Genomic DNA, 12,600 nt, shown 5'->3' with positions numbered 1-12,600 from the left:
AATCTACTGATCGCAGGCCACTTCGAGGGGGTAACCTCCTTTCAGCAAGCTCAATACAATAAATTCGTCCGTGCCCATCAAGGGCCTCAACCTATTCTTATATATTGGGTACGATCTAGAAAAGTAATACTACCTATGCATGTGGGATAATAAAATATACTCACGGGACGACTTACAAAGCATATGCGTCCAACAACACTACTCTAACAAAATAAACAGAAGGAACACACAGGTTCCTAACATCCCCTCTCCCTTAGAAAAAAGCTTTGTCCTCAAAGCTTAAGGTGTGGAAATTGTTGTTGAATCTGAAGAAGGGGTTCCCAGGTAGCATCCTCTGGTTGCATGCCATGCCACTGAATCAAGACCTCAGAGATGGAGCGAGAGCAAAGCTGGCGAGTGCGCTGGTCAATGATTGCCACCGGCTCCAGGATAATGGATCCTTCCGTATCCATTTCAGGGAGAGTAGTTTGTGCTCTGACAGTGGTACCCAGAACTTGCTTTAGACAAGAAACATGAAAGACTGGATGAATGCGGGAAGAAGGAGGAAGTTCCAGTTTATAAGCAACTGAACCAATCTTCTGCAGAACCTTATAAGGCCCATAAAATTTTGGGGCCAGCTTATGACGCCCTTTCAGCTTTAGGGAGGATTGTTTGTATGGCTGTAGACGAAGAAAAACCATATCCCCAACTTGAAATGAGCGCTCAGAACGGTGTTGATCTGCTTGCTGTTTCATCCGATTACGGGCCATGTGAAGATTATCCTGTAAGGTACGAAGAATCTGATCCCTGCTGCGGAGAACTATGTCAACTGCCTGGACTGGTGAGCTGTTGGGAGTGTAGGGAAGGAGCACTGGAGGTGCCTGACCATAGACTGCTTCATATGGAGTCATTTTAGAAGTAGTGTGGTAAGAGGTATTGTACCACCATTCAGCTAAAGGGAGCCACTTGGCCCACTGATGTTGCTGTTCGAAAGTGAAGCAACGAAGATAAGTTTCCAAGCATTTATTGACAATTTCAGTTTGACCATCAGTTTGTGGGTGATAGCCCGAACTCATCTTCAGTTTGGTGCCAGTTTTCTGAAACAGTTCAGTCCAAAAATGACTGGTAAAAGTTGCATCACGATCAGAGACAATGGAAGAAGGGAGTCCATGAAGACGAAATATCTGGTCCATGAAGATTTGTGCAACAGAGGAGGCAGTATAGGGGTGGCTGAGGGCACAAAAATGACTATATTTCGAGAGACGATCAACCACAACCAAGATCACTGTCTTGCCATCGGATTTAGGAAGCCCTTCAATGAAATCCATAGAAATATCAGTCCAAATCCGTGTAGGGATGGGCAATGGTTCGAGCAAGCCAGGAAGGAGGGTCGTTTCACCCTTGTGGCGTTGGCAAGTATCACATTCAGCCACCATCTGTTGAATCGTCTATTTCATCCCTTTCCAAAAGAAGTTTCTCCTTGCTCGCTCATAAGTTTTGAGGAAGCCTGAGTGCCCTGCTGAAGGAGAAGCATGGAGTTCATAAAAAATAGCCTGATGTAGAGCTGGGTTCTGAGGAAGCACTAGCCGACCCTTGTATCGAAGAGAAGCACCATCCCAAGAGTAATGTGGTATAGCAGAAGGATTATTGGCTAGCTGGTGAATGATTTGAGATAAAGAAGAGTCACTGTCATAGCCCTGCTGAACAGACGCTAACCAATTGGGAATGGGCATAGAAATAGCGGAAAGGGAAGCTTGATTATCAAATGTGCGAGAAAGAGCATTTGCCACAATATTCTCCTTACCCTTCTTGTAGGTGATCTCATAATCATACCCCATGAGTTTGCTGACCCATTTCTGTTGTGTAGGAGAGGATACCCGTTGTTCCAGGAAGTATTTCAGACTTTGGTGATCGGTTCTGATGCAAAAATGACTCCCTAAGAGGTATGGCCGCCACTTCTGTACAGCATGCAAAATAGCCATCATTTCTTTTTCATAAGTAGAGAGGGCTAGATTCTTACCAGAGAGGGCTTTGCTAGTGAATGCAATAGGATGGTCATCTTGCAGGAGAACAGCACCCAATCCATTGCCGCAAGCATCACTCTCAATAGTGAAGGGTTTGGAAAAATCTGGCATCGCGAGAACAGGTGTACTGCACATAGCCTGTTTCAGTTGTTCAAATGCAGTCTCAGCAACAGGGGTCCAGGAGAAGGCATCCTTTTTTAACAGAGCTGTCAATGGTGCTGCAATTTTCCCGTAATCTTTGACAAACTTGCGGTAGTAGCCAGTCAACCCCAAAAAACCCCGAAGGCTCTTGATGCGGCCAAGTTTTCATGGCATCTATTTTTGTAGGATCCACCCGCACTCCATGGTGTGCAACAATATGCCCGAGATACTCCACTTCCTCCTGGCCAAACACACATTTAGATAGTTTTGCACAGAGTTGATGATCAGAGAAAAGTTGCAAGACAAGCTCCAGATGATGGAGATGCTCAGCCCAAGTTTTGCTATATATGAGGATATCATCAAAGAAGACCAGAATGAATTTCCGGAGGTATGGTCGAAATATGTTATTCATCACTGCCTGAAATGTTGAAGGAGCATTCGTGAGGCCAAAGGGCATGACTAAAAATTCATAGTGACCATCATGTGTGCGGAAGGCAGTTTTAGGTATATCCTCCTCATGAACCCGAATTTGATGATACTCAGAACGAAGATCTAACTTGGAGAAAAAATGAGCCCCATGAAGTTCATCGAGAAGTTCATCAACAACTGGAATGGGAAACGTGTCCTTTATAGTGAGATGATTAAGTGCTCGGAAATCAATGCAGAGTCGCCATGACCCATCTTTTTTGCGAACAAGCAGAACTGGAGAAGAAAAGGAACTGGTACTAGGGCGAATAATACCTTGCTTCAGTAAGTCACGGACAAGTATCTCGATTTCGGTCTTCTGATGAAATGGGTAGCGGTAGGGCCTGATGTTGGGCGGAACACTGCCAGGAAGGAGCTGAATACGGTGGTCCTCTGGACGAGAAGGAGGTAATCCCACAGGTTCAGCAAATATACCAGAATACTTGCCCAAAATGTGTTGGAGATCGGCAGGAGTGCTAGAGACTGCTGATGGCTGCATCTGAATGGAATGGAGCTGAGCGATGACACCATGTGAATTCTTCTTAAGAAGTTTTTCCATACGGTGTGAACTGATGATGCTGAGAGACCCTGGTTGTAAGCCTTTCAAAGTGTGTTGGTGCCTCTCGGCTGAAAACTGCATCCAAAGTTCAGCAAAATCCCAGAGAATGGGGCCAAGAGTGTGTAACCATTGGGCACCCAAAACCACATCACAGCCACCTAAGGGTAAGGCAAACATGTCAGAGCGCATGTTATAATCTCCAATAGAGAGACGCACATTGCGACATTTCCCTTTACAAGGTAAAGTGCCCCCATTGGCAATCATGACTTCAAAGCTAGAGCAGGGATGGATAAAGCAATCAGCCTGTTTGGCTATTCGTGGATCAATGAAGTTATGAGTGCTACCAGAATCAATGAGTATAGTAAGAGGGATCTTCTTGAAGAAACCCTGGACCCGCATGGTTTGTGGAGTAGTGACTCCTGCCAAAGCATGGACAGATATCTCTGGTGGAGCTTCTGGTGAAGGAGGTTCAGGCTGGTGAGGCTCAACCTCATCATCCACTGTTTCCTGAGCATCTACATATTCTTCCAGTTCCGGTGGAGAATCCACATCCAAGAGATAGAGCTTTTGCTGAACACATCTATGGCCCCGAGACCATTTCTCATCACAATTATAACAAAGCCCTTTGTCTCGCCTGACTCGCATCTCTGTTTCAGACAAGTGCTTGATCGGAGTAGTTCTGGGAGCTGGTATGACTGGAGGGTTGTGAGAACCTGTATTTCTGAATGGAACAAAATTAGATCTGGAGCGTTGTAGAGCACTAATCTTGTCTTCCGCTAACTTAGCCAACCCAAGGGCTTCCATCATTGTAGTAGGTCGAAACATTTTGACTTCTGAGCGAAGTGCATCCTTCAGACCACTGACAAAACAACTACGGAAGAATTCATCAGACAAGCCCTCTGTGTGATTAGCTAATTTTTCAAACTCTGTCTGGTATTCTCTTACAGTGCCTGTTTGACGCAGTTTAGTGAGTGCTCCTGTGAAATCATCAAAGGAACTAGGGCCAAAGCGCTCCAAAATGAGGGTGCACAATTCTCTCCACGTTGGGCCTACATTAGCCTTGATGTACCAACGGAACCATTGAAGAGCTTCATGTTCCAAATGAAAAGATGCAAGGGGGACTTTGTGGTTATCCAAAGTATTATGCAAGCTGAAATACTGCTCTGCCCTATAGATCCATCCAGTCGGATCAGAACCATCGAAGCGTGGAAAATCAAGCTTTGGTCCACGGAAATTGCCAGAAGAGGACCCAGTATCTCCTGAATGGTTTCGGCTCATGGCTGACTGCTGAAAGTTAAGATCCAAAATTTTGTCATCCAGATCTTGAAGTTTGGTTTTGAGGGATGCAATTTCCTCTTCCATGATTTTTGCTCCTGTACACGTAACAACCATAAAACAAGGTTTTTTTTTTTTTTTTTTTTTTTTTTTTTGGAATGGGTAGAAGATGAGAAACAAAAACTTTTTTAGTTACGGCAAACTTGGATTTGGGTAAAACTCATATAGGAAATGGGTGTTCGACGGGTGGTGGGAGACTATCTGGGGACAAGGGAAAAAGAAAAATGAGGGTTTCAAGGGTAGGGAGGCGAAATGAGGCGAACAGTCCAAGAGGGATAAGGGAGCAAAATGAGGAATTGAATCTTGTGGCTCAGTTTGGTGGCGATTGGATGAGAGGTGAAAAAGATAGGGCAAACCCTAAAATTAGATAAATGAGGGATTTAGGGCTTTGATATGTAAAATTTGGGGTTGGGTCGCCAAGGAAGGAAGTATGCGAAATGATATTGCAGACGTTCTGCAGAAGTATGAGCAGAAACAGAAAGCAAACAAGGAAGCTACGACTAAAAAACAGAAAAAATTTTACTCTTTTTTTTTTTTTTTTTTTTTTTTGAACAGTCGACTTAGAAAAATTCACTCACAGACAAAACAACTGAAAAGAGTTATTGCAATAACAAGAGATATTAGAAGTGAGAGGAACCTGAAGGCCACGACAGAAAAAAAATTTGATGTAATTTCCACCCAGCGAGCCCAAGAGAGTGCTCTGATACCAGATGAGAAGAACCTCCTTATAGCAATATCGTGAGAATGCTCGAAATAATAGAATACAAAGTGATAGCAGAACTCAGAATGAATCTACTGATCGCAGGCCACTTCGAGGGGGTAACCTCCTTTGAGCAAGCTCAATACAATAAATTCGTCTGTGCCCATCAAGGGCCTCAACCTATTCTTATATATTGGGTACGATCTAGAAAAGTAATACTACCTATGCATGTGGGATAATAAAATATACTCACGGGACGACTTACAAAGCATATGCGTCCAACAACACTACTCTAACAAAATAAACAGAAGGAACACACAGGTTCCTAACAAAACTCGACTTTGTCATTTTTCCTAATTGACATTATCAGGCTTCTTCAACTTAGGTAAACCTCTAACTTTCTTCATGTTGTTGATACTAACCAAGTTATCAAAATTAACATAACATAACCTTTTGTGCCAAAGCCATACATCATCAAATTTTGCAACAAGACAAGTAGCATGATCTATATCAAGATAAAATAGATTGTTTCTAGTTTGATCACCTTTTCCAATTAGTTCCCCATTTATGTCATATATCTTAGCAATCGTGTTTTCAAATTCAACCTTGCATCCCAAATTGTTCAATTGTGACACACTCAACAAGTTATAATTTAATCCTTCAACATAGTAAGCATTGTCACATGAAATCTTATCTCTGAGTTTTCTAGAACCTTTTCTTTTTATCAAACATGGTGTATCATTACCAAGTCTTACACTATTTCCATCATAACAATTTAAGGTAATGAAATTACTTTTGTCTCTAGTTATATGATGTGAGAATCCACTGTGAATGATCCATCTATTATTTTTGTTCACACAAGTCACAAGTGTAGTTGCCTCATCTTCATCAAATTTGTCCTTCATTGCAACATACACCACTTCATCGTCATGTTCATCAAAATCATCCCTTGTTTCCTCTTTAGAAATATAGTATGACTTTTTGCCTTTATCTTTGTAATCTTTGTTGTCATCTTCTCTTTTGATCTTGTACTTGTCACTTCTATAGTTTTTCTTCTATGTACATCTTGCAGCAATATAACCAATCTCATTGCAATTGAAACAAATGATGGGTAACTTACCTTTGAACTTGCCTTTACCGTTATGGAATCTTTTTTTGAATAGTGCCTCTAGTTGTTCAACATCCTCCTCATCTATATCACTATCACTAGATACATATTTTATCTTTATCTTCTTCTTCTACTTCACTTCATCAAAGTCCTTCAATAACAACTTAGCTTTGTAAGTAGATTCAAGACTCTCAAGTTTGTAATTATCAAAAAGATAGCTGAAAAGTAGTGAGTCTACCTACCAGACCTTCAAGAGTTAGATTATTTCCTAGAATACACCTCAATTCTTGAATTACAGAAACTCTAATAGCATAAATAGGCAATAGTGTTCTCAAGACTTTTTTTAACACAATATCATCATCTATCTAACTAGTAGCTCCTTTTATTGCACTAATAACTTCTTTTATTCTAGCAACATATTGAGCAATATTTTCACCTTCTTCCATTCTCATATCATCAAACTTACCTCTGAGACTCTCAGATTTGGCTCTTTGAACATTTTTGTCACCTTCATAGATGGTGGCTAGGGCATTCCACATCTTCTTCGCACTATCAAGACCTTTGATATTGTCAAATTTAGCATAGCTTAGGGCAGATGCAATCTCCAAAATTGCCTAATTGTGTTCTTTCTTTTTCTTCATATCTTCAATAGTTAAAACTCCAACTGGATCAACATGTTCCACAAAAATAATAGATTGCACATGATCTCCAAGTCCTCCAAGGTGTAGCTTCATCAAACTTTGTCATGCAGGAAAGTTATCTCTATTGAGCTTGGGTACTTCTCGTTTAGACATCTCGATCTTTGTGCTTCTAGTACGTTGAAAATAGCTCTAATACCAATTGTTGGAATACTTTAGAATAACTAAGAGGAGGGTGGTGAATTAGTTATCCAAGGTCCAAATGTATAAATAAAACTTTTCACAACTTAGTGAACCTATAAAACATTCATATCCATGCATGCATCCATGAGATTATGCAATCACTAAAATGTGTAGGTTACTAACTATTAACTTACAAAAATGTAAGCATGAAACATAGCAAATTCATCAACACACTTGACACAATGATTTATGTGAAAATCCAATTTGAAAAAAATCACCAATAATATGCTACTCCTTTTCACATTTCTGAAGTGATGCCCTATAAAAGGCCAACCCTATTTAAGGTTACAATACACATTGTTAAATGTGACCCGATTAAGGGATTTCAATCACCCTGTTAGAAGTGGGTCTTGTTAGAGGGCTTCAAGTCATTCGCTTGGAATGCCACCTAGTTAAAGGATTTACAAATGACTATTAGATCAACCTTACTCCAAAGGATTTAACTTAGACTAATACAATTGTTAGAGAGTAGTAGTAGAGCTTTGATCTAATACAATTTACAACTTCTCTTGCAGATTACAGATCTCTTTATTCAGTCCTCAATTCTACTTGGCCTTCATACTTTGCAAGTATGATAGCTTATTCACCTTTCAAGCATTCATCTTCCTTAGCCTTCTTGCTTAACATGTCATTGCAAATTCTCCTCTTAGGTCATTTGATGAAGCAAAACCCTTGACTCCTTCTCTTCCTTAGGTTCTTGCACATGAAAACTTTTGCTTCATGACCAAACATTCCTATAAATACGAAATTATGCTATTTTCTTGCTCATTTTCTATTATCAAAATTAGAGTTTGGATGGATTAGGTAGGATACAATGTATCAACTCCATATCTTATATCTTTTCTAGAAACTTCTCCTAGAATTCATTTGAATTAGCCTAAAAAATGGTTTACCTCAAATTCTATGCCAGGAGTTCATCATCCTTATCTTCTACCTGGTTCACAAAATTCAAGAAAATAAACTTGTTGGCTCAGATTCAATAAATCTTAGATCTTTAAAATAATGCAGTAGCTCAACATTATCAACCTTTTGATGCTCAACACATACTGCATTGTTGGGCATCCAATGTGAATTCACTCAGCATCAACTAAAGTTTACTGATGCTCAGCATCAACTATCTTTCTCGGCATCTACTGGAATTCGCTTTCACTTGGCTCCAACTAACTTTCTACTTGGTTGGTACTGTCTTTGCTCGACACCTACTATCCACTTGGTCAAGCTTGGCAAACAAACTTTGTGTAACTTATTCTTCTAAACTTTCTTAGTGTAGCCAACATTTGTAACCTTAAGTAGATTATCAATACATCACGGTGTCACTGTCTTAATTGATCCTTGTACTTCATTTCATAATCATAACTCAACCTTTCCTTTAGGTGCTTTTGTTACATCTTATTGATCAAATCATCTTCATCAATCAACTAAGTGATAGTACTTGAATCTTATAAGCAATTGTCTTACCAGCAAATAGCAGGTTTAACATTAGTGACAAAACAATGATTGAAACACATAGTCTTCTACAATAATCTCACTCTTTTAATAATCTCTCTTCAATAATGATCTTTTCAATCAGATCTCAACAGTTGAAGTGGTTCCCAACCTTGAAACACTCTTATAACTTAAGAAATGGCAAAGCAAATGGCTATGCAATACATGACAAAATGCACAACTTGTAGTCTTTATATAAATAGAGAGATCTTTTTTAAGTTGCTTATTACATATTAGCACAACAACAAAATTGTTCCACCTGCATACATATTCTAGAATCTAAATAATAAAACAATAAAACTCACTCAACCTGTGCTAAGTAACAAGCCATAACCTAGTTCAATTGATGTAGTTGTTGATTAGTTGTGTTAATTACAAATTCCTGTAGAACTGTCATCAAATTACGTACAATAAAATGAACAATCAGTTGTTCCCAACTAGCATTAACTTGACTAGTCTATTTAGACCCATTGGTTATTCTCACAAGCTTTTAAACATAACTATATAAGGAGTGAGTTAGGATGTATATAGGTTAATCTTACATTAACTATAAACTACAACACAAAGGTTGCACCAAGGTTTTAAAGGATTGTAATTATAGAAAACTGTCTGATTTGTCCGAGTGGGTGTATGATGGTGAAGAGTTGTATTAGGTGAGAAAATCTCACCAGTGGTTATAGGAATACAGCTACATCAAAATAATTAGAAACCATAACTACATATTCGTTAGAGTGAGTAATTCAAGGGTCTGGATCCTATGTATATGTTATGTAGGCAGCCTAGTAGGCAGACTATGCACCTTGGACATAGTTAGGTAGCCTTCGACATAGTTACGTAGAACTTAACCATGTATGTATGTATGTATGTATGTAACTATTCTCTACTTAATAGTGTCATCCACATGGGGGGGGCAATTGAGCTTGCACCTTCAACAATACTTCATTTCCATTATTTGTGCTCTCTAAATCAAAGGTATATAACTTTATCACTTGTAACTATAATTTTCAAATAGTACAAACCACAATAGTTTCTTATAATTGTAATGTTCTCTTTTTAAGTTTATAAAATTTAAATTTAAAAATTAATTACATTTATGTATATCTTTTTCAAGTTTGATATTTCTCTTTTTCCTAATTCATAGTCCAAGAATAATTTTTCAAAACACATACTGACCAGTTGGAGATTGAGCCAAAAACACATAACCTTCTTCATTCTCTTTTATTGTTCTTCCTCTAAATACAATTAACATCTTCACAATTCTACTCTATCCTATTTGGTATAGCCAATACATTTCAATTGATTTTGTATGCTTATCATGACTTATTGCTGACATAGTTGATCTGAATTTTTATTGTTCCCTTTGTTTATATATTTATTATCCCATAATAACTTCATTACAGTTGACTCTAATATTGCTCCAACAACAAATCTTTTGTGTACCCCATTAATATGTATACTTTATTTGTTTCTGCATTTGTCATCAGCTATCTTGGAGAAATAGAAACTATGATGTTGATGTGTTGACTAGAGTATTGAATGCTCTCTCAAATTATCATTCAGATGTTGACTTAGAAACTCTTTCTTGTGTAGCCTTAGTTCATCCTTTATTTCCAACTTCATAAGTGCTAAGCTTTATGCTTAGTCGCATACATGTTCAAATTTATTATAATGCCTTAGTTTCTATCACTTGTATTTATTCCTAGTGAAGGTAGCAACATCATACTAGTTGTAATGGATGGTAATTATTTATTCTCTTGTTTGAAAGCATTCTTGTGTGCTTAATCCTTTCTTTGTCATTCCTTGTCTTTTGTAGTTGTCTTATACTTAGTTTTCTCTAATACTTTTACTTAGTAGCATATGTTTGTTATATCTTGTGATTAACCAAGTACAACTCATATTATATCTTTATCTTTTAAAGGATATATAAGATATATGAAAGTGCAAATAATTCATCGTTCTCTACTCTTTACTTAAACTCATCTCTTGAGCTAATGGGAACATGTTTTGTTTAATTGTTTGTGAAATTAACTACGTTTATGCAGAGTTATCATTGTTCTGTTTATATGACAACTTTTTGTCATCTCATTATTGTGCAATTCAATGCATTTCAGATAAATAACGAGAGATTGACATGCACTACGTACTTAAATTATTTTTCTTCCTTTCTCTATCATGTGATGTGAATAAAGTTCTATAAATTTCTACAGATGAAGAAAATAAAGAGCTAGGGTATGTTGCACTGAATATTTTGTAATGAATTTGTGGCAAGTGGTGTCAAATTGATCTTGTGTTTAGTACGTTTATATGACATTGGATTCTTTTTTTGTGAAGTAATTATCAAGTTACAATTTTCAAGTTTTTCTCCCCTTGAGCTCCACAATGGTTTGGCAAAGAATGATTTCTCATTTTGTTTAAAAGATAATACATAATGAATAGTACAGGTAATAGATGATACACATGATAAGAATAAATTTAGCAAATCAAGACCAACGATGTTGTCAAAATAATAAATTTAAATTATTAAAGACATCCATTTTTAGCAAAAGATTGTGTGATGGACTGGGGATATGGGATTTTCTAAAAAATGCATATAAGTTTCGAACAACCCAATCCATGTCAATGTCACTAGTCAAAACCTCTTCAACCAAATCAGCATGCCCCAACTTCTCCTCCCTAAAGTGTTCAATATTAGCAATGGGTAAACAATTGGGCAAATAATGCAACAAAAGATCAGTGATGACATATGGTAGAATATTCTTTTGGATAAATAGCATGTTGCATTCACTGGCTTTGATCTTCTTTATCATACCCAAAATACAATTTCTCTCCTCCTTCAAAATTCTATCCATTATTGTATAATCAGAGACTATAATGTTCTGCTCAATGTCTGTCTTGGGAGGTAATATATGGAACTGTATTATGCCAATCTTTGCATTCTCAATCCTAGTGGGGCCTCTAGCCATATGGCTTGCCTTCTTATTAAACACCAAACCCTTAACCATCTTTGTATCATCAACAATCCCGCCCAATTTTTGTAAAACTTTGATGTCCCTCAAATCTAGAATGTCAGGGTTTGCAGGGTTGACAACATTTAGGATGGCATCAATAGCAAGCAGGGCCAATAAGGTAGAATATTGTCTAACAACCTTACAATTTAACAGGAATAGTCATGGAAGTTAAAACCTTGACGGCCTTCTCAGAGGCCTTGTGAAAGGCCCAAGGCCTCTGACATAATGGTAGGATAAACACCCTTAGCCAACAAATTCACGCATTGTTTAAGAATTGCACCAACAATGACAATAATTTTTGTTGTCCCATCACCAACAACAATATCCTGAGATTTTGAAAACTATACAACCATTTTAGCTCACTGGCACTACCCACGGGTGTTGCACTGCGGTTGCCATTTTTAACTTCTTCCCAAACTTCTCTGTGTTGTTTGCTTCGCCTTTCAAACCCCAGCAGCAAATCAATAAATCAAATACCCTCTAATGAAACTTTGAGTGTCAGATTGAATCCCTCTCACTCGAACAAGTTCAATCTTACTTCTCGCTGCAGTCAGTGGAAAATCCAAAGATTACATGATGAGCTCAATGTGTTGAAGGCGTATTGCAACCCAATCATTATGCTAAAGGATTCAATATGCACTGAAGGCATATTGCAACACAATCATTCTTTTTAAACTCTAACTCTTGTGAAAATTTTGACATAGTTTATCATCGATGGTATAACAAACTCATTGAATCATCTTTGGCTGGCATCAATAGTTCAACAAGGTTTTTCGTTGATGGTATAACATACCCATCAAATCATCTTTGGCTAGCGTCGATAGTTCAATGTTTTGAATAAGTTTTCTGGCGCTAGCATGTGACATAAATGGGGATGATTTTCAATAGAACTTCCCATTGATACATTGACGCTTG

The sequence above is a fragment of the Cupressus sempervirens genome, chromosome 1, assembly GCF_028749045.1.
Source record: "Cupressus sempervirens isolate cs-2001-9-10 chromosome 1, ASM2874904v1, whole genome shotgun sequence".
In the NCBI taxonomy this organism is placed as follows: domain Eukaryota; kingdom Viridiplantae; phylum Streptophyta; class Pinopsida; order Cupressales; family Cupressaceae; genus Cupressus; species Cupressus sempervirens.
The sequence above is the reverse complement of the archived record's forward strand: the minus strand, read 5'-3'. Positions refer to the sequence as shown.